We start from the raw sequence: 23531 nt of genomic DNA on the forward strand, positions 1-23531 counted from the left end.
GTGATTCAGTTGTATAAGTATCTTTTGTGGCTTTGAGAAAATATTTCACTTCTCCAGATATTCCTTTTCTCTCTTTTATGATGGGGTCATTGGATTGGATCAGTTGTGAGCTCAATACTTTGCATGGGTTTCATTTCAGGAGGAATTATCCTTTGAATAAAATAAAACACAGATTTTATTAAATATGTATTATATCAGGAAATGAAATATTTGCAACTATATGTATGCTTTCTTTTATTATTTATTTGTGAATAAAGAATTTCTTTTTTGAATTAAATTTTGGGGAATACAATAAAGTGCTGTCATGATAGAATGTTGAAACTGAATTAAATTTGTTCTTGAAGTTGGTTTATTTTGCCTTCCTACTAGCCTTCTAAACCACTTAATTGAAAAATGTGGTTCATCATAGAGGGACTCTTGATATTGTATTCTTCATAACAAGATTTTCCCATTGTTAATGGGGAAAAAAAATCAATGTTTTTAATCTAAAAAATATTATTTCCCAGGCCCCTAGTGTTGGAACATATGATTTTCATCAGTCACTTTCCTCCTCTTGGCAGTGGCCACAGAAGTATTTTATGTTTTATTTAGAAAACAACCTGTCACGCACACATTGCTACCTGCTGTTTTCTCCTTCTCTATTCCACACTGAGCAGACAATTTCTTATATTGTTTGCTCAGTAATTACATTCAACTTATTCTTTCCCAATATCAAAACCGAAGAAGTAAAACCACAAAACATCAATGAACAAGGGATTTCTAAGGGCTAGAAAACAGTAAACAGAATTTAACCTTCTCTCAGCCTCATTCCTGAGCCACTCCATAGTCAGAAGGGCCCAATGTGGCCTGTGGCTTTCAGAATCCGCGTCAGCACACTTCATCTTCTCTAGGATTCCTTCCAACTTGAAAATTTCTTATTTGATATGGAACATTTAAAGCTGAGTTTTTATTGATGTGGTATTTTGTTTTTAGATATAGGTCCTTTGTTTTCAAGAGTGATCATCTTATCCTGAAATTCACTCTCATTGGATACCGTCTTGGTGGTTCTGAAAAATTCTGGGTGCTTTTGGAGAAAATTAGGAAATTATATTTTGGGATCTCCAAGAAGTATATTACTGGTTGATAGGCCTAACTAGCCTCAGAAATAGAATATCAAACCAGGCTCCCAGTCCAGTTGAATTTGTAGACCTAGTTGACCTAGAAAGATACAACTTTCTTAGAACTGAGACCTACTTAGACCTACAAACTTCAATGGACTCATACAGAAAATTTTTTTTAAAAAGACATGTATGCAAATAATCATAATTGCAATAAAACTGAAAATAAAAATTCTGTAATAGTAACTATTGGTCCAAATAATAAAAAAAATTTTCATAACAATAGTCAGTCTTACACAGATTTAGTAGTATTTAGAGGTACCGGTCATCAACACCAAATTCAAAGTATTAAAAGGCTGGTGCTATAAGCTGATAATTATATATTGGTAGTAAATTAAGTTCACATTGATGAGATGCATTATCATTTCACCCTGCTTGATGCTGATGTGGTAGAAACATATCATATAGCCCCAAATGTTATTTTATTTTTCTGTTAGGTACATAGTAGACTGCAGTTCTCAGCATTCGTACATTTGGGGAGCATATTTATATAATTGATTCTGACCAATGAAATGTGGATGAAAACAAAATATGCCACCTATAGGCCTGACATAAAGTTATCTTACTGTCCTTCACATTCTTTCTTATGCCATTCACAGGGCTCTTGAGAGATTCAGTGGAGGATTTCTAGTCTTTAGAGAATGGTAGAGACACTAGATTAAAAACACAAATAGCCCTGGCCGGTTTGGCTCAGGGGTTAGAGCGTCGGCCTGCGGTCCTGAGAGACCCGGGTTCGGTTCCCGCTAAGGGCGCGTACCTCGGTTGCAGTTTGTCCCCGGCCCTGGTCGGTTGTGCGGGTGGCAGCCACTCGATGTGTTCCTTTCCTTTCACGTCGATGTTTCTCTCTCTCTCTGTTCCTCTCTCTCCCTCCCACTCTACCTGAACAAAAAATGGAAAAATGGAAAAATCCTCGGGTGAGGATAAAAAAAACAAAACAAAAAAAACACAAATAAACTGGTTGTATGAGGAACTGCATGGGGTAGAGCCTCGGATGCCCGCTGACATTCTGCTTAGGACCATGAAGTGAATGAAAATTAACTTTTATGGCACTAGTCTAAATTTTGGAACTCTTATGTATAGCTGTTAACTTACCTTGAGCAATGTTGTTGTTAGCAGATGTACCATTCTTCCTAAATATTAAGCTTACCATTCAGAAATCAACTGTGGGTTTTGAAATCCAGGCTCAACCCCAAATAGCAAATAGGTTTTCATCTCATTCACCAATTGTAGGATTGATTGTGGAAAGCTGATGGGTTAACCTTAAAAGAATTTTGAGGCTACGTTTAAATTCAATGGGAAAAAAATTAGATTCACTAGTGATTTTTCTCTTGGGCAAAGGAGAGAAGAATAGTGGTGTAGATGCCATGTATTTGAAATATCCGGGTAGGACAGCGAGGCCATTGGGAAGCACAGACAACGTGAGATAAGCCCAGGTTGCAGCCCATTACTTTTTATATAATAATGTCATATTTTGCAACTGTGGCTGTATAATTATAGATTCAGCTCTAAATTCCAGCATGGTACCTAGATTTTAGAAGCTATTTGGTAAATTTTTGTCAAATAAATAAGTGAATAAACACATAGAAACTAAAGGTGTTATCAAGAGAAAATTATTTTAAAATAAATTGTAAAGAAAGATTACATTTTTACATGTGGATATCAACTTTCTGATGATCTTTTGTGCTATCAATCATTAGACTGAGCTCCATGATGACACAGATCATTGTTTTGGTGACAATTATACCCCCTGATCCGTGGAAGAGTACTTGATATATCGAAGGCTCTCAATTAAATTATTGTTGAACCAATCACATTGGTTTATGTTCATCTTATTCTAGCTCTGATTTGTTTTCTACAGGCTAAGGACTTCTTCGGCTGTGCTTCTAGTTAATAGTAGTTCTGTACTTGACTTTACAGGTTGTATAAGCAGGCTGTTTAATTAGCCATTTATCCATTAGAGAAAGGTATTATTCTTAACATGGAGTGGTCCCTAGAATCAAATTGCAGAGGCTACCATTTGGGCTTCTTAATCTCTGATGTATTCAGTTCTATAACCTAAAAATGAAATAGCTGAATAACAACATTATGCAAATGCATTACAGGCTCTTCCTGGAAAGTTGTGCTTTCAAGTTCAATAAATAAAGAAATATGTAAAAATAATATGCAAATATATATACTTTCAGTGGAGGGTCTGGTTATTCCATCCTATTATTCCATAATTTCTAACGCATTCTAAATGCACACTAATATATATATATTTTTCACACTGAAAAGAGAAAGGAGGCTCAGTGCTAAAATCGCATGTGGGTCTGGCTTCATGGACATCCAGGCCATACACTTACCCTAACCTTGGTCAGTGCTCTTAAAATTCTTGGTAAGTTTTGTGTAAAGGATTTCATATGTTTTGGTTTGCGCTTCACCCACACATTATGTACTGGCCACACCTAAGGCAAGAGAAAGAAAAAAATGAACACATGGGACTACTTCAAACTGAAAAGCTTCTGCACAGCAAAAGAAACAACCATCAAAACGGGAAGAGATACCCAAATATGGAAGACCATAATTGCAAATGATGCAACAGATAAGGGGTTAATTTCCAAAATATATAGAGTGCTCATACAACTCAACAAAAGGAAGACAAAGAATCCAATTAAAATATGGGCAGAGGACCTAAAGAGATACCTCTCCAAACAGGACATACAAATGGCCAAGAGACATATGAAAAAATGCTCAACGTCACTAATTATCAGAGAGAGGCAAATTAAAACTATGAGGTATCACTTCACACCTGTCAGAATGGCCGCCATCAACAAATCATCAAACAACAAGTGTTGGTGAGGGTGTGGAGAAAAGGGGACTCTAGTACACTTGCTGGTGGGAATGCAGACTGGTGCAGCCACTATGGAAAACAGTATGGTGTTACCTCAAAAAGTTAAAAATTGATCTGCTATTTGACCCAGTGATCCCACTTCTAGAAATATATCCTAATAAGCTTGAAACACCAATCAGAAAGAATATATGTACCCCTATATTCATAGCAGCACTATTTACAATAGCTAAGATCTGAAAACAACCCAAGTGTCTATCAGTGAGATGAGTGGATAAAAAGGCTGTGGTAAATATACACAATGGAAAACTATGCAGCTGTAAGAAAAAAAGATCTCTTACTATTCGAGATGACATGGAGGGACCTGGAGAGTATTATGCTAAGCGAAACAAGCCAAGCAGAGAAAGACACATATCACATGATCTCACGTATTTGTGGAATATAATGAACTAAACTAACTGATGAACAAAATTGACCCAGAGACATAGAGGTAGGGTGAAGATTGACAAACCCCACAAAAGGAGATGTTGTGGGGGAAGAGATAAACTACAGGACCCTTATGCATGTATGCATATCCAATGGACATAGACAACAAAGCTAGGGAAAGGGCATGGGGGATGGGGAGGAGGGTATCAATGGGGGAAAAAGAAGAAACATCTGTGACAAAAACAAATTAATAAAAATAATTTTTTAAAAAATAAATAAAACACGCCTTATAAATAACAGGGCATTGCCTGCCCCAAAACAGGTGCCCAATAAAAAATGGTTTTTGAGTGAATAAATTAGAGAATTAAAATGTTTTAGTAACGTATCATAAAAATACAAGTACTTATATCTAACACTTAAGCAAAAGAGGTTCTAATTCAAACTAGAAAATAAAGGCAGAAAGACTAACGGGTGGAAAAGGTACAATCAGAGACTTCTCTTTGCAAATTCACGAGAGTAAAAAGCTGAACTTATGAAACTGAGTAAAATAAAATAAATCATTATTTGTAAGAGTATATTATTGTCTTTTAAATTTTGTCATTGTGGTATATTTGCTACAGTATACTCAGAAACATTCAAGAGTTTATTAGATAATCCATTGAAAACCATTTTCTGTTATCAAATTTAGACAGGCTACTTTTAATTTCAGTGAAAATCATTTCTCTTGTGTTATGGTACATCATGAGTAGTAATACTGTTGCTTGGGGTTTTTATAGAAACTTTTTCTATGAAACTCAATGTTTGAAAAATATCACCTTTCTAACTTGCTCAATATTTGGCAACCTTATTAGCAGAAAATCAACCTGAAACCCAGGAAGAATGACATTAGATCAATAACAAAAATGAAAAGAATCTTTAAGATTTTCAGTCCAACCTCCGGAATTCAGATTCATCATGTAGATGTGTTGTTTTCAACACAATATCATACATTGTTTTATGCGAATTATAGTCTATTCCAAATAGGTTAAAAGTTGGCATAATCATCATCAACATTTTTGCACAGCCCAAAGTGAATGCAAAACACTGATGTAAATATCATGGATTGCTTAGTTTCAGATGTGGTCTACTAGATGCTTATTGAGCCATGTTAAGAGACTGATAGTTCTGCAATCATACTTTGCCTGCAAAGTCCTGGCCATCTACTGAGGTGATTTAGATAATGTTTCTGGTCATTTTTCAGAGCTATTATTTCTGTCTAGCATAGAAGCACATTTTTGCACATGGTTGAGTACCTATGTTTAAACACTAAGATTAGGTTTTATATTTAACTTCTCAGTAATTTGACTAAGGCCAAGAAAGATGTATCTGATTACTTTTGTTAGAAGTTGTTTAATAAAATGTATTCTCACTAGAGAGATATAATTTCTCCTAGAAGAAATAAATCATCTCTTTAATCCCTGACTTGATGGCTAACCTAATAGTAAGTCCCCAGGCCATTCTGCCACTCCTGACAGACATTCTAGTTTCAGAAAACAGCACTTTCAGATTAAATTTAAATATGGGCATGCTGGCTGATACTTGCTACTAATTTCATTTTTAGTGAAAAAAATTAGCTAAAATGAGATATTGATTTGATTTTGAAACTGTATTTCCTAGGAAGAGGTTTGTCTCATTTATTACAAATTGGAAGTTATTTGGCTGGCTGTTACACCTATCAGTTTCTCTCTAGTGTTTTAAAAAATTAATGAAATAAGAATTTTATGTTTCAAGTTTGTGATACACTTTAATAGAGTCATTAAATGTAGGTCTTTTATTTGAGTTTTTACTATTATAAGAAACAAAAATTTAAAATCTCTACCACTTTTCTAAAATTTAAAAATATGAATACAATAAAATTTTACTTAAAAATGTGCATATGTAGTTATTATTTTTCTTTTATTTATCTGTTTATTTATAATTTACTTTAATCCTCAGTATTACCTTGAGAATGTGAAAGATGCAATATGCATAACCAATGGACACAGACAACAGTGTGGAGAAGGTGGGTGTCAGGTGGGAATGGGGAGGAGGGTGCTGATGGGGGAGGAAGGAGGGACCTCTGTAATACTTTCAACAATAAAGATGAATTTAAAAAATGTGAAAAATACAAAAAATCCTTTAACTTTATACTGACCTGAATTTATGTGTATTGCTTTGTAGAGATACTAATTAATGACATTTGTATCCAAGAGCTAATAGGAGTCCTTTTTTGTTACCAATTCTATATCAGGAACAGAACAGAAAAAAGTAAGAATTAGAAAAGAGAGAAATATGTGCTATGTGAGATTTGGGAAAACTCCTGCCATGGGCTAAACCCCAGGCACTGGCCATGTAATGATATAATGGGGATAAAGGATAAGAAGAAAATAGGACAATTATTCTTAAAATAGGGGAGGCTAACATAGCATCTCCCCCTCCTATAATATGTCTCCAAATATATTTTAAAGAATAACAAATGATAGGTAAATCCTTTTAGGAAACTGTCTTCTTAGGAATCCTACTACCTTATTCTTTTGTAAGAGTGCTTATTTATTTTGTTCAGGGAGAGATTTTATCCGTTGGGGGAGGAGGTGTTCAAAAGTAATATATTACGTTATCTTATCATGGGCCCAAAGTCCAGTGGACTTTTTTTTCATGGTAGAGTACAGAATTCATTTTCAGCAAGGGCCAAATATCATACACTAGAGAAAATAACAAAGATTCTATATGCTCTGTGCTCCCGAGCAGAAACTCTGGATTTAAATTTCCCCAGAGTAACTCAGCTGGAGTGGGGAAACCACCTTCCTGTCACCTGACGCTTACTCACCAAGCTAGAAACGAGCTCAGGGCCAAGAACCATTTGCATCACTAACATTCCCCACATACATGAGCATAAAGTTCAAGAAGGTGTGCATGATAACTAAATGTTGTATGAACTTTGCATTTTATAGGAAAGTCAGCATCTGTGAAACGCCTCACCAGTTCAGTCTCTTGATTATCCTGAAATTTCCATCTTTTTATTATTTTACAGATCTGAGTAGGGAATCTTTCCTTCCCTACCAACCTCAGTTGAGACAACATGGAGGTTGAGGTGTGGGGTGCAAGGGGGGTGGAAGAGCCCAGGGCTGAGTGGCAGAGGCTGTGGAGGGCCATGGTGACCAAATGACATAACCCACGTGACAGCATTCATCAACATAGTATTTGGCAAGTGGAATCCCTCAATGAAATGTGAGCTTGTGTTGGGCTCTTTGGGGGAGGTGTTCAGCAAATAGCACCCTTCTCCCCCACTAGGGTTCTGAAAAAGCCGAGAAATAAAAAGAAAGAAAAGTAACAAATAGAGGCACAATATTTCTTTTTTCAGGGGTAGAGGTTTAGGGGAGCGAGTGAGATTAGGTATGGTAGCTCTCAGTGTGCTGGCTTTAGGGTTATGAGCTCCATAATTCTGAAGCCCAGATGGATTATATTTCTGGGCCTGGTCAAAGAAGCAAAGGACCAGGGCAGACTGACTCAGTGGAAGGGCAGAAATCTCACTCCCTGTGGGCAGCTCGCTGCCCAGCGGAAAAAAGGATGACACTAAACATTCCAGTTGGTTTTTCCTAAATTTACCAGTCAGATCTCTACCTCCTTGTGTTGGGCTGAGCACAAGGTGGAGAAATGCCTCTCTTTTGCTTAGGAGAAAAATCACTCCTTGAAAAAAACTTGGAGTGGGTAGACATTCTTCCCTCTAAAACTTATTTATATAGGAAGGGGGAGGTCACAGCGGACTTTCAGTGACATAACAGGGTTTGGGTTTTATAAGAAAGGAGATGGGTAGTTATTAAAGACTTTTCAGAGGGGAGGGGTATTGGGGAACTGGGTGAAAAAGGTGAAAGGATTAAGCATAAATAAATAAATAAGTAAATAAATAAAACAAACTCATAGACACAGACAACAAACAGTATGGTGATTACCAAAGGGTTGGGGGAGGTGCAAGAGGGTAAAAGAGGGACAAAGGGTGATGGAAGGAGACTAGACTTGGGGTGGTGAACACACAATACAATATACAGATGATGTAATATGAAATTGTACATCTGAAACCTATATTAACCAAAATCACCCCAAATAAATGCAATAAATAAAAAATAATGAAATAAAAGTGCTATTAATCTCTCTAAAATGAGGTTTGTAATAATAGTGGTAAGAGAAACATATTTGATGTTTAGAAAGATCGTTATAGAGTGGCTTACCCCACAGAGGATGAATGGGGATGGGGTCTGGAGAGGAGAATGGAGATGAAAAGCAGGAGGGTCCCTTAGGAGGCTTCCCCCTAATCTTAAGTAGAATTGACAGCCACAAGCAAGACAACTTCTAAGAGAGTGAGACATGAGTGCATATTTGGGCATCTACAATGTAAGTATAGAATGATAGAAATCATCAAAAGTCCACTCACCTAATTCACTGTGACTTTTTAACCTATGCTCTAAGTCTTTTGATATAGGTATGTATAGATTAATATCAAATTGTAACTATTTCTAGAGCAGCTCCAGTGTTCTGAATAAAAATAACCAAAGGAAGCAAAAGATCCAGCGTACCTCAGAGTGCTGTACAAATGACTGATTAAAAAAGCATTAATGGCCCAGCCAGAGTGGCTCAGTGGTTGAGTGTTGACCCATGCAACAAGAGGTCTCTGGTTTGATTCCCTGTCAGGGCACATGTCCAGGTTGTGGGCCACATCCCCAGTGGGGGGCATGCAAGAGGCGGCCAATCAGTGTTCTCTCTGATTGATGTTTCTGTCTCTCTCTTCTCCTCCTTTGCTCTCTCTCTAAAATCAATAAAGAAAATATTTTTTAAAAAGCATTAATATAGCAAATACTTTTCATCTTTGCTTTGACACATGTAGAGAGTTACACCTGTATTTCCTGTGTTGTCTTTCATCTGATGTGATGCTCTTTGTTCAGAGCGCTCGGTTCAGTGATGAACTGTGATCACGACCCCTGTCCAGCAGACATTGATGTGATCCTCCTGCTGGACACATTAAAGGCATGAAAATTATTATTTTATTTTATTTTATTTATTTATTTTTTTATCCTCACCCGAGGATATTTTTCCATTTTTTGTACAGATAGAGTGGGAGGGAGAGAGAGGAAGGGAGAGAGAGAGAGAAACATCGACGCGAAGGGACACATCGAGTGGCTGCCACCTGCACGACCAACCAGGGCCGGGGACAATCCACAACCGAAGTACGTGCCCTTAGCGGGAACAGAACCTGGGTCTCTCCGGACCGCAGGCCGACGCTCTAACCACTGAGCCAAACCGGCCAGGGCGAAAATTATTATTTTTTTAGAGAAAGCATTTCAAATTATTTTCTCATTTTTTAGTCCATAATCGCTACTTTCATAACAATTTTCTATTAAAAATTAAGCAATATATAAATGTATAAAGAAGACAGTAAAGTAAAAGAATGTTCATATTTCACAACTAAGAAATTACCATAATTTGATATCATTTCAACTATCTATCCATATGTACAGATAGATTTTTTAAGGTAATTTTAGAAAATACATTATAGTCTACATTCAATTTTTGAGCATTAAATTTTATTTTAATTACATTTAACAAAAGTACAATTCTCTGAAATAACAAGGAATTGCTGAGTTATCTGAAGCAAAATGCTTCAGATAATAGGTTCTCTACAAGAAGAGAAATTGATTGGGTCTTTAAATATCACCTTAAAGCTAAAGAAAAATAAAAGTTAGAGCACCTATTTATTTCTTTGTTTGCTAATATTTAATTACATTTCCACTTTAGGTAGTACCATAAACGGTGAAGAAATCAATTGGCAAGTTCACACTTTTTTCTACTTTCTCATCTGGACTTGTATGTGCCTGGCTTTTTCTTTCTGAATCCCTTATAATTTTTTTAAAATCCTTGAAATTATACTATTTTCTCTAAATATATCTTAATGTTGCTCATTTTGCATCAAATTTTTGTGTTATATTTCCCAGGCATCTATCCTAATTTTGATGCCTACCTGTCCCCCTCCCACTTGTTACATGGTGAGCCATTTCAATAATTAGTTTTCAGTTTTATTTTGATAATGTTTTCCTCTATGATATTTCCCCCTGGTCACTTATTCTATTCTCTGCATTATGAACTCTGGTTATATACCAGACCACTTTATCTCCCTTTACTTATGTCATCTTCTTTATAACTTCTATTTCATTCTGTATGATATTTTTATGCTTGTTTTTTTTTTTTTACCCTAGTATTTTTTCTCTACTTTTTGTGTCCTGCCCACCCAATTTGTTATCATAAAAGGAATATTATGCTTTTATCTGAAAATTATTTGCAAGTATTTTAAAATTACTTTAAAATTATTTGTGAAATTATTGAATGATTTGTCTAAACTCTACATCTGTACATGGATTTTTTTCATCTCTTTCTCAGTCATTTCTGAAGCTTTTGTGTATAGGTCCTAAGATAATTCATTTCTGTTTATTACTCATTTTTAAAAAATATGTTTTTATTGATTTTTTTAGAGAGAGAGGAAGGGATACACAGAAACATTGATCGGCTGCCTCCTGCACGCCCCCTACTGGATTGAGCCCACTACTCGGGCATGTGCCCTGACCGGGAATAGCACCAGTATTTCTCAGTCCATGGGATGATGCTCAATCCACTGAGCCACACCAGCTGGGCTTTTTGCTCATTTTTTATGAGAACACTTACCTGCTAAAAAAAATAAAATAAATAATAATAATAATAGTGAAAAGTATTGAGGAAGGGGATGATTTTAGTTTTGTTCTGTTTTTTGACCAAAAGAGAAATTTGGCTCATATATCTCTTTGCTGTCTCCTCGGTTTCACCTAGTAGGCTGTTGTCCACAAATAGTCTTTGAAATGAACATTTTTTGGAACTGGTAAAGCCAAAAAGATGAGATTTTATGTAATTGTTCTTAATTCTTAATTTCAAACACACACATGTAATCACCCAACAATTATATTATGGTTCATGGGAAGGTTGAATGGAAGAAATAGTTGTAATTGGGGAAGATTTCTACATATTTCCTAATTGTTGTACTCTTTATAAATGCATATTTATCCAAACTGCTGCATAGAACCTTTTTTTCCTCCCCCTCAATTTAGGGAAAAAGCCTTTCAGGCTGACTAAAGAGAACTTGTGACTTGGAGACCTTTTCGCCCTTTCCATGGCTTGGTTTCCAGCCTGTGTAACCTGCAGTTAATGAAGTCACACATGTGAGACCGGCAGTGCCTAGCAACCACATGGCTCTTAATTCCCAGAAAGCCTAAAATTCCCTGAGCTGGCAATACAAACTAATAATGGTCTGCTTCAGATTCAGTGTTACCAAGTGTATCTGGAACTTGATTGACATCTGGAAGGAGGTGAGAGGAAGCCAGAGATCCCAAGAGATATGAGGCTGGGATTGCCTTACACTACTCTGAGGAGGCTTCTCCTGAATGGTCAAGTTACCTCAGAGTTGCCATGGCAATCAAAACTCCCTTGGAAAAAAAGGTGTTTTTTGGAGGTCACATTCTTCTGTTTAGCTTTCTTTTCTCTCATTTTAACAATTCCCAATTAAATCTGGGGAAAATGTCATTAGAAAAGCAATGTGGTAAGAGATAAAAAACAACAACAACAACAACAAAAAACCCAGAGATGGCTTCTTTAGGAAAGGCATCGAAAGATTTATGAGGAACAGAAATTTATTTTTGTTGCTTGCTAATAAAAGCAATATGTGTCAATTATGGAAAATTTTGTGGGTACCAGTACATATAAAGAAGAAAATAACATTCATTGTTATCTTACTCTGTAGAAATACTTCAACATTTTGGTACGTTCTGCTCGGCCCTTTTCAATATGCATATATGTCTTATACATTTAGATTATACTGTCTCTACAATTTTGGATTCTGCTGGCTTCTCGCCAAGCATTATATCATGAACATTTTCCACCACATTATAGATTTCTTGGAAATAATTTTAAATCACTGAGGAATATTCTGAATAAATGCATATATCCTAACTTATTTGATTCTCCTATTGTTGGATGTTTATGTTGTTTCTGATTCGTTTGGAATTATAAATAACGCTGCAATTAAAAGTGGATGGGCATAAATATTTGCCTGAATTTTGTATTTTTTTCTTTAGGCAGGTTTCTGACTTAGTGGCTCCAGCAGTATGAATATTTTAAGCCATCCTGGCAAATATTTATTATTCAGTGTTGGCACACATTTATTCCAATTTTCTAACTTGTCTTTACAACATAGCATCTGTTAATAGAAGGATTTGTGTGCCCCTGAAATATCATTGTACTCTCATAAATCAGTCAGTTCATTGGTACTATTTACAGTAGTGTGCGTGTGTGCCCGTGTGCATATGTGAGTGCGTGTGCATGTGTGAGGATTTATGAATATGTGCATGTGGTTAAGCCTGTGTTTGTCAAACTGTTTTTCATGAAGCATTATTTCTGTGAGGTTTTAAAGCATGTGCTGAGGGGCAAAATGGTTTCTGTTTAAATAAATGTAGGAAACACTGGCCTAAACGCTATTTACATTTGCTCTGCCTCACTACTCACCATGGCTAACACCGGCTCCAAGTTGGCATCGGTGAAAATACGGAACCGAAACAGTCAGCTTCTCTGGTTTAGAGCCGGCAGCCATGGAGCTGCTGACCCAAAATACCAGGTTTTCAAAGAGGGAGTCTCTTTCAGAGTGTAAGGAAAATCAGACAGCAGACAACAGTTTTCACGCTCTCTGACTCATCTTGTGTGGATGGAGATATGGGATGAAGATAAGTCCATTTGAAGGCCGCTCTACTTTTTCAGGTCACAGAAGGGAAAGTAGCTCACTGAAATGAACTGGATCAAATATCAAGGGCTGGGGACCCTATTGAGATGCATAGACTCTCAGTGTGTCTTCTTAATATTCTGTTTTGCATATTAACTTGGGGAAAAAATATAGTTCCACCTAAGGTAAACCAGATATCAATCAGTGGTTTTATATTATATTTTCCCACATAGTAGAAGGAATTTGCATCCTAATCAGACAGAAAAGAAGATCAAGGATGCTATCTGTTAGTTAGAAACGTTGTTTTTTTTTTTGTGTCATTTGCTAATATTTTTACTCTTTTTCAGGTCTCTGGAATGGAGCAGTTGTATATATTGATGTAAGCACATCTCTATCTCTATTATAGTTCAATGTCTAAGAAAGGTGGCTGTTGGAAGCTATGCTATTCATATTTCTTTCCTCAGGGAACCAGTTGGAGGCATTGTTCTCAGTTATTTACAACAATCTTACATTGATGGTGTCTGCCAAGAAATGAAGGGAATCTTTATATACCGAGAAAACCAATTAAATACTTGTGCATATATTGTTTCCTACTTCCTTAAAAGATAATTATTCATTAAATAATTTAATGCAATACCTATTGTAAAACACTGTAAAATTAATCAGACCTTTGTTTTAACCAGCAATACTTGTTACTTATTTTTTATACATTTACATTAGCTATAGAAACTGAAACAAACTAAAAACCTTTTTTTGGCATTGCCAAATTAGTTTCTTGGAAGTTCAGCATTAGAAAAAGCAAGGAGGTTAATAAATGTACCATACAAAGGAAAACTATAGTAGAAATGATGAACATTTTTCAGATAAAAAAACTATAAGAAATTCAATTTAGTTCAATATTTTAGAAGGTCCTTCTGTTCACAGGGGTCAGATTTGTTTTCCTTAAATTCCCACTCTTCAATCCAGCTCTACTCTTTGGAGCTACATAAAATAGGTCTAATTCATCTCGAGTAGTGGCTCTTCATCTTTCTGAGACCAGCCATCATTATTCCCCAAACTATACTGTGCTTTCCATTCATATTTGCATTTACATATTTCTTCTAATGCTATGTACACACACATACAAACTTTGTCATGTATATTTGTATTTATGTGCGCTTCCAGCACTGCATGCTACTAGACACATAATATCATTTCAGATCATTATTCTTGGAAATTATTTTTATGCCTTGATCAAATCGTCACTTTTCCCTTTGGCCCTTCTCAATAATTAGGAGGACTCAGATGTATTCACATGTTTCCAACTGTTTCTGTGAGTCAAGGTGTTACAGGAGTCAGACAGAAATGGAAATTCTCCTAAAGGCTCCTTTCTCTGATTGCCCCAGACACCAAAATATTAACCCTCCTCCCAGGCCTGACAAACTTCTTGACTTAGGAAATCTTCTTTTGGGATTTAAAGACTAGCAGGACCCAACACTATTATGGCCTCACTTGGATTTACCTAGTTTTAGAAATGTTTGAATACCCAGCTTGGAGGTAAATTGAAAGTAATGCTTTTTCTCAATTCCTCCTATAGATGTGGGTAGTTCCGTTCCTAAAGACTCAGGCAATACTGTTGACTATTTTGGGGGAGCCTGGCTCTATCAAATGGGACTCAACTCTCTTCTGATCCATCCACTGCTCCTATTTTGTTGTGTTAAACCCATTTAATGTTGTCAGACATCTTTGGATTTCATAAGGGTGTGACTGGTGCTGATTTTTAGGACAGGTAATTTTTAAAGGGAAGTTTAGCTCCTAACAACTCTTTGAAGTTAAATAATGCATGTAAAGCAGCAGGATTGTTTTTGAATAATTTATGTGCAATATTTAAAGGGAAGAAATTCATTTGCATCAGAAGTAGGGGTCAGTGATAGCTTAAACACCCGTGGATTTAAAAATCACTAAGAAATTGCTGAGAAAAGGCACATTTACATTCTTAGAAATGGAACAGAGACTCAGTGGTATTTGGGTGAATTTCATATGATTGCAAATATAACTGTAATCTTGCAAGTTATTCCTATGTACAAAAATTGAGAAGGCTGAATATGTAGCTCAACTTAAAAGAAAAGAGAAAGGACCCATAGGTAAGGACAATGCAACCTTGTAGCACCAATGGTGACTTCCTTACCAACTCTTCCATATATGGCTATTAGTGATAAACTAATTCTCCTTACTCATGGGAACCATGAAGGGATTCCTTCAGGTATCTTAGCTCTGTTCCTAGAAGGCTGGGAACCACCGCAGAAGCAGTGTTGAAAATAGATTAAGATCATACACTGTGGAGCCAGACTGCTTGGATTCATCCTGTCCAGTCACTGAACAGATGTAAGTCATTGGGCAACTAACTTAGCCTCACCTTCCCCTATAAAGTAGCACCAATAGTAATGCCTACCTCATAGAGTTTTGTTATGAGGAGATGAATTAATATTTGTAAATCCCTTAGAGCATTGCCTGTAGTTAGTGCTATATATACAAGTATTAAATACAATGAGGAAGACATGAGAGTCTTTTCTGTCTGAAAAAACCCTTAGTGTGAAGACCTGGAGCTCCCACGTGCTATCATAGACCTTTCTCGCTTTGCATATAAGTTGCCAGGTGTGATTTTGTGCTGTAATTTAGCTCCCTCCCATCAGGTTACATCCCCTGGGATCAAGTTCTTCTCTATCTAGAGCTCATTATATCTAGGGAGAAACAGCTTCGGAGGGATTCAGTGGACAGCTCAAGCTTTCCATTTTCAGAGTCGTGGAGAACTGAAGTTTGGCCTGGATGCACCCGTATGTGTGTTTGGAAATTAACAACTAATTGAATGTCTACTGAGTAACTGAGGGGTGGGGGACAGGATATTTTATGCAGTGAATACCCAGCCTGATTATTTTTTAACCGATTATTTGACTAAATTGAGTACATTGACTTGGTTATTTGATATGTGGAGAACTAATTTCAGAGAATGAGTTTTCATCAGCCCAATACAGTTTCAGAAACAAATTTAAGAAATTCTGAAATCAAAAATCAAATCCTGTCTAAGATTGCTAGTAACAAATCAAATCCTGTTTAAGATTGCTTCAGGGTTTTGGAATTTAGAATTATTTAAATTGATAATAAAATATAAATATAATCTTTCAGGAAGATATGGCTATAATCTGGGTGGAAGTGTGTGGTGAAAGAAAAAGCTTTGGGAAAACATCATTTTCTATATAATATGTTGCCCTTAAATTAATTGACCCTCTCTCAAAGGTAAATGCACTTTGAGGAGTTTTCCATACTAGTGATGATTTAAGCTTCTTATCACTACTTTGTAAGAAAAGAATTTTTTCTTCCTCAGAAGGTCTAAATAGCCCAACTAAGAATAATCAAGAGTATTTTATCAGTCTTGAAAAACACCACACTCAAGAGAAGTGAGGTTAGAGAAGAAAAAAAAAGGAAACAGGAAAATAACTTTACCTTCTGGAAAAACAAAACAAACACAAATAATTTGAAGCTCAATACAACTCAATTCACTAGACTTTATTGTGTTCCCACTATTCACAGTGACAATGCAGCAAATGGAAAATATAATAATGAAGATACAAACTAACAAGAATGAATAGAATATAGCTCTGTTCCTGAAAAAAAAAAAAAAAAACCTTCTGGCACAGCCAAAGGAGCTAGCACACAAACTTAAGAGCCTTGTCATACGTGCTGTAATAGAACTATATGCCAGGGACCAGGAACACCCAGACAGGACTGAGCTAGGCCTTACAGAAGAGACAGTATTGGATCTGGGCCTTACAGGGTTATGTCAAGAATAGGTGGAAAGAGGGAGGAATATGTACAAAGAATATGCAAAGAGCACTGGATATTTGTGAAATGAGGATGGGCTCAGTTTTCAGGGAAGCCACAGGCTGGGAGGATAATGGAAGATGTGGCCAGAAAGTAGGGTGTGTTTAGAGTATAAAGGGCCATGTATTGCTATACCAAAGAATTTGGAACTTGTCCTGCGATAAGGCCACAGAAGTTTCTTACAGTGTAAGGATTTATGTTGTAGAAAGAAAAAACCAGCTGTAGAGAATTAGGTAGTATTTTCCCTATAATGTTTCTAAGCAAGTAGTTTCGGTAACAAATACACCAATAGGATATATTTTTACAGGCTGCATTTTAAAATGATCACATAAGATCATTTGACACATTTGCAAATATTGATTTTTTTTCTCTGCTCAATACAAAGAAAAATCATTTTGGTACTTTTATAATTTAAAAAGGTATGTTAATTAAATGAGTTCAGATACATTGAAAGGACATTTTCTACTTTTTAACTTTAAAACATGTTTTTTTCTTCTCCTAGAAGAAAATACTCTTTGTCTGTCTTTGCCAGATCTCTTAGCACTCTAACATAAAAGAGATGATACTCCATCTCCTTCCTGCTTACTTTTGCACTAAGGCCCTGGCATTTCTTCTTCCTGTGGTTCTAGCAATCCATTGTTAATCAGGATCTCACAAACTTCTTTAACAAGATGATGTTATAAGTTTCAAGAGTAAACAACTAGAGAGTTATGCTTATATTTTCATCCTGCCTTCATTCTCTCAAATTTTACTATGGCAGATCACCTTCCTTTTTCTAATCCTTAGTAACTCTTTCTCCATAGTTACACAATAGAGCTCATGGCTATGCTTCAGTCTTTTTCTGATCTGCTTATACCTCTCATCTGATGAAGCCTGTGCCATCATTTTAAGGCAATGGAGAAGCTGGTGATTCTATTAGAAGATATTGGAATATCTAGACTCTATAGTGCAAAGATATGAAGGAACTACCTTTTGGAGTAATAGTGCTATGAGTAGACTTCTGTTAATTAGACTATCAGGTACATATTCAAGGTTGAGCTAATAGCTCATGAATATGACTCAGAAAAATGCAAACAGAAAAGTAATTAGTAAATTACTATTCCCCTTCAATTTTTTTATCAATTATACAATTATAATTTATATATACAACAAAAGTCATTAATCATAAGTTCATAGATGAGTTGAAAAATGCATACACTTCTATAAGCACCACCAAAATTGATTTGGAAAATATTGATATCACCACAATTCATTCTCTCATGCTCCTTTTCAATCACATGTCCACCTTCAGTTCTAGGCAACCACTGATAACTGATCACTATAGATTAAATTTGCCTTTTCTAAGACTTTTGTACACAGTACTGTATAATACACACTCTTTGGTATTTAGCTTCTTTTGCTCAACATAATGTTTTAGAAATTCACTGTGTATGAATTAATTAATAGCTTGTTTCTATTTATGTTGGTTAGTATTCAATTGCATGAATATATCAAAATTTGTTCAAAAATTCATCTATTGATGAATATTTGACCCATTTTAAGTTTACTATTACAAGCAAAGCTGCTACGAACATTTATGTATAATTCTTTGTGTGGGCACAAGATATCATTTTTCTTTGGTAAATTCCTAGGAGTGGAATTGCTATATCATCCTGGAAGTATTTATTTTTTCTTTATTGATTTTAGAGAGAGAGGAGGGGAGAGGGAAAGATAGAAACATCGATGAGAGAGAACATTGCTTGGCTGCCTCCTACATGCCCCCCACTGGGGATTGGGCTCACTACCTGGGCATGTGGCCTGACAAGGAATCAAACCAGTGACCTCTTAGTATATGGGTCGACACTCAGCCACTGAGCCACACTGGCCAGGTGGAAGTATTTAATTTTGTAAGCAAGTGCCAAATTGTTTTAGAAAATAGCTGTACCATTTTGTGTGAAAATTCGAATTGCTTCACATCCACCACAATATTTGCAATTATCAATATTTTTTAATATTAGTAATTCTAATATGTAGTGATACCTTATGCTTTTAATTTGCATTTCTCTGATAGCAAATAATATTGAGCATATTTTCAAATGCTTATTAGTCATTCATATTTACCTGCTTTTCAATTAGGTTGTCAGATATATATGTCATATATATATTTATATATAAAATATATTTTTATATATAATATTTTTTATTATATAGATATATACATATATACTTTTTCCTGCTAATATACTGAATTCTGGGATTAATCTCATTTAGTCATGATTCTATCCTTTTTAATATTATAATTTTGTTTGCATATATTTAAAAAATATTTTTGTCTGTTTATGAGACATAATAATCTGAAGTTTTTTATAGTGTCTTTTTCTGGTTTTGTTATCATAGTAATAGTGACTTTTGAGTTTAGAATGGCTTTTAAACTATGCCTAGGTTCAACCTACTACTAAGCCATTTTCCTTCTGGAGGTTCTCTTGAATGTCCAAGTGTTCAAAGACTCTATTCTTTGATTAGTCAAAACTCAAGTGTCTCTCAACCCCTTATGAGCTCTTATTCAGATCTCAGTTCACAGGCTGTTATTTGCATTGATCTATGGTGTTCTACCCTATGCATCACCACTTTGTGTTCAGCAAAGGTGGAGGAGTTTCCTATGTGTATTACTGGAGCTCTAGCTGTATAGTTGTGATATTTGACTGGTGTGTGACAAGAATTTTTAAAACATGCAATACTTAACTGTTTAGTCAGGGGCATTGATCTCTTTTTCCTTAGATTGTCAAATTTTAAAAAAGTCAACAATCAATACAACAATAGCCATCCAGTCAGATCAGCAAAAAAATATATTTTTGGTGTGCCACAGAATTTTAATAAGTAGTTTATGTGTCATGAGAAGAAAAAGGTTGAAAATTTCTGCTCTGTAATGCTTTTCTCTCTAGAACACTGCCCTTCAAATTCTAGCCACCCAGCCTCACTGCACTCAGATATGTCTTCTTTTATTTATTTATTTTTTGTTAATCCTCTCCTGAGGATGTTCTAACATTGATTTTTTTAGATAGAGTAGGAGGGAGGGAGAGAAGGAGCAACAGAGAGAAACATCGATGTGAGAGAGACACATCGATTGGTTGCCTCCTCTACAATCCCAATCAGGGCCGGGAATCAAACTGTAACCCAGGTATGTGCCCTTGACCAGGAATCAAACCTGTGACCCTTTGGTCCTTGGGCTGATGCTCTAACTACTGAGCTAAATAGTCCAGGGCAAATCTCTATCTTCTTAACTGAGCACCACGGCCTGATTAGTACTGTGAGGTAGGGAGTGGGGAAGATTGTAGGGTCCACCTCGTGTATTCCCTTATTTATTTATTTTTTTTTTTCTTTCTTTTTTTTTTTTTTATTGAATAATTTTTGTTACAAATGATTCTCCTTTTTTCCCCCAGTGGTTCCCCCCTCCCCCTTCCCTCCCCGCCCCTTCCCCCGATTGTTGTCCATGTCCACTGTTCATGCCTATATGCATATAAATTCTGTTGTTCATCCCTCTCTCAGCTCCCCACTCCTTAGGGGATTGTCCTCAAACTGTTATGTTCATTATATTCCAGAAATCAGTGAGATCATATGAAATTTGTCTTTCTCTGCTTGGCTTGTTTCACTCAGGATGATACTTTCCAGGTCCCTCCATGTAGTCTCAAAGGACAAGAGATCTTTCTTTCTTACCGCTGCGTAGTACTCCATTGTGTATATGTACCACAGCTTTTTAATCCATTCGTCTACTGATGGGCACTTGGGCTGTTTCCAGATCTTAGCGATTGTAAATAGTGCTGCTACAAAGATGGGGGTACATATATTCTTTCTGATTGGTGTTTCAGGCTTCTTAGGGTATATTCCTAGAAGTGGGATCACTGGGTCAAATGGGAGTTCAATTTTTAATTTTTTGAGGTGACACCATATTGTTTTCCATAGTGGCTGCACCAGTCTGCATTCCCACCAACAGTGTACTAGAGTCCCCTTTTCTCCACACCCTCGCCAACACTTGTTGTTTGATGATTTGTTGATGGCGGCCATTCTGACCGGTGTGAGGTGATACCTCATTGTTGTTTTGATTTGCATCTCTCTGATGATTAGTGATGATGAACATTTCTTCATATGTCTCTTAGCCATTTGTATGTCCTGTTTGGAGAGGTGTCTATTTAGTTCCTCTGCCCATTTTTTAATTGGATTCTTTGTCTTCCTTTTGTGGAGTTGTGTGAGCACTCTATATGTATTGGAAATTAACCCCTTATCTGATATATCATTGGCAATTATGCTCTCCCATACAGTGGGTAGCCTTTCCGTTTTGATGATTGTATCTTTCGCTGTGCAGAAGCTTTTGAGTTTGATGTAGTCCCATGTGTTCATTTTCTCCTTTGTTTCTATTGCCTTAGGTGATGTGTCAGTAAAAATTCTGCTGCGTATGATGTCTGAGATTTTGTTGCCCACAGTCTCCTCTAGGATTTTTATGGATTCATGGGTTACATTTAAGTCTTTTATCCATTTTGAGTTTATTTTGGTGTAGGGTGTAAGTTGATGGTCTAGTTTCATTTTTCGGCAAGTAGCTGTCCAATTTTCCCAGCACCATTTATTAAAGAGGCTGTCCTTACTCCACTGTATGCTCTTGCCACCTTTGTCAAATATTAATTGAGCATATTGCCTAGGGTCCATTTCTGGGTTCTCTATTCTGTTCCACTGGTCTATATACCTGTTCTTGTGCCAGTACCAGGCTGTTTTGATTATGGTGGCTTTGTAGTATAACCTGAAATCTGGTATTGTGATCCCTCCAACTTTGTTCTTCCTTTTCAAGATTGCTGTGGCTATTCGAGGCCTTTTTTGGTTCCATATGAACTTTTGAAGTAATTGTTCTAATTCTTTGAAGTATGCCGTTGGTATTTTGATGGGGATTGCGTTGAATCTATAGATTGCTTTGGGTAATATGGACATTTTAATGATGTTAATTCTCCCAATCCATGAACAGGGTATGTTCTTCCACTTTTTTACATCTTGCTCTATTTCATTTTTCAAAGATCTGTAGTTTTCTGCGAATAGGTCCTTTATCTCTTTGGTTAAGTTTATTCCTAGGTATCTTAATTTTTTTGCCGCAATGGTAAATGGGATTGTTTGCCTAGTTTCTCTTTCTGTGAGTTCATCATTGGTGTATAAGAATGCCATCGATTTCTTGACGTTAATTTTGTATCCTGCTACTTTGCCAAATTCATTTATTAAGTCTAGTAAGCTTTTGGTGGAGTCTTTGGGATTTTCTATGTACAGTATCATGTCATCTGCAAATAATGACACTTTCACTTCCTCCTTTCCAATTTGGATCCCTTTTATTTTTTCTTCCTGTCTGATTGCTGTGGCTAAGACTTCCAGTACTATGTTAAATAGGAGTGGCGAAAGTGGGCATCCTTGCCTTGTTCCTGTTCTTAAGGGAAATGCTTTTAGTTTTTGCCCATTGAGTATGATGTTGGCTGTAGGTCTTTCATATATGGCCTTTATTATGTCTAGGTATGATCCCTCAATTCCCACACTGGTGAGCGTTTTTATCAGAAATGGATGCTGGATTTTGTCAAAGGCTTTTTCAGCATCTATTGATATGATCATGTGGTTTTTATTCTTCAATTTATTTATGTGGTGTATCACATTTATGGATTTGCGAATATTGTACCAGCCTTGCATCCCTGGGATGAATCCCACCTGGTCATGGTGGATAATTTTTCTGGTGTATTGCTGGATTCGATTTGCTAGTATTTTGTTCAGGATTTTGGCATCTATGTTCATCAGGGATATTGGCCTGTAGTTTTCTTTCTTTGTTGTGTCTTTTTCTGGTTTTGGAATTAAAGTTATGCTGGCTTCATAAAACGAGTTTGGCAGTCTTCCTTCTTCTTGAATTTTTTGAAATAGTTTGAGGAGAATGGGTATTAGTTCTTCTTTGAATGTTCGGTAAAACTCCCCTGTGAAGCCATCTGGGCCTGGGCTTTTGTTTGCTGGAAGAGTCTTGATTACATCTTCAATTTCCTCTGTTGTTATTGGTCTGTTCAAGTTTTCAATCTCTATCTGATCCAATTTTGGGAGGCTATGTGTTTCTAAAAATTTGTCCATTTCGCTTAGATTTTCGAATTTGTTGCCGTATAATTTTTCATAGTAGTTGTTAACGATCTTTTGTATTTCTGTAGGGTCAGTTGTTATCTCTCCTGTTTCATTTCTGATTTTATGTATTTGGGTTCTCTCTCTTTGTTTCTTGGTGAGTCTAGCTAAGGGTCCATCAATCTTGTTTATCTTTTCAAAAAACCAGCTCTTTGTTTTATTGATCCTCTGGATTGTTTTTTTGGTCTCTATGTCGTTTATTTCTGCTCTGATCCTTACTATTTCTTTTCTTCTGCTTGCTCTGGGGTTTTCTTTTTGTTTACTCTCTAGTTCTTTAAGTTGTGAGGTTAGGTAGTCTATTAGA

Source organism: Molossus molossus, unplaced genomic scaffold (assembly GCF_014108415.1).
Source record: "Molossus molossus isolate mMolMol1 unplaced genomic scaffold, mMolMol1.p scaffold_m16_p_1, whole genome shotgun sequence".
In the NCBI taxonomy this organism is placed as follows: Eukaryota; Metazoa; Chordata; class Mammalia; order Chiroptera; family Molossidae; genus Molossus; species Molossus molossus.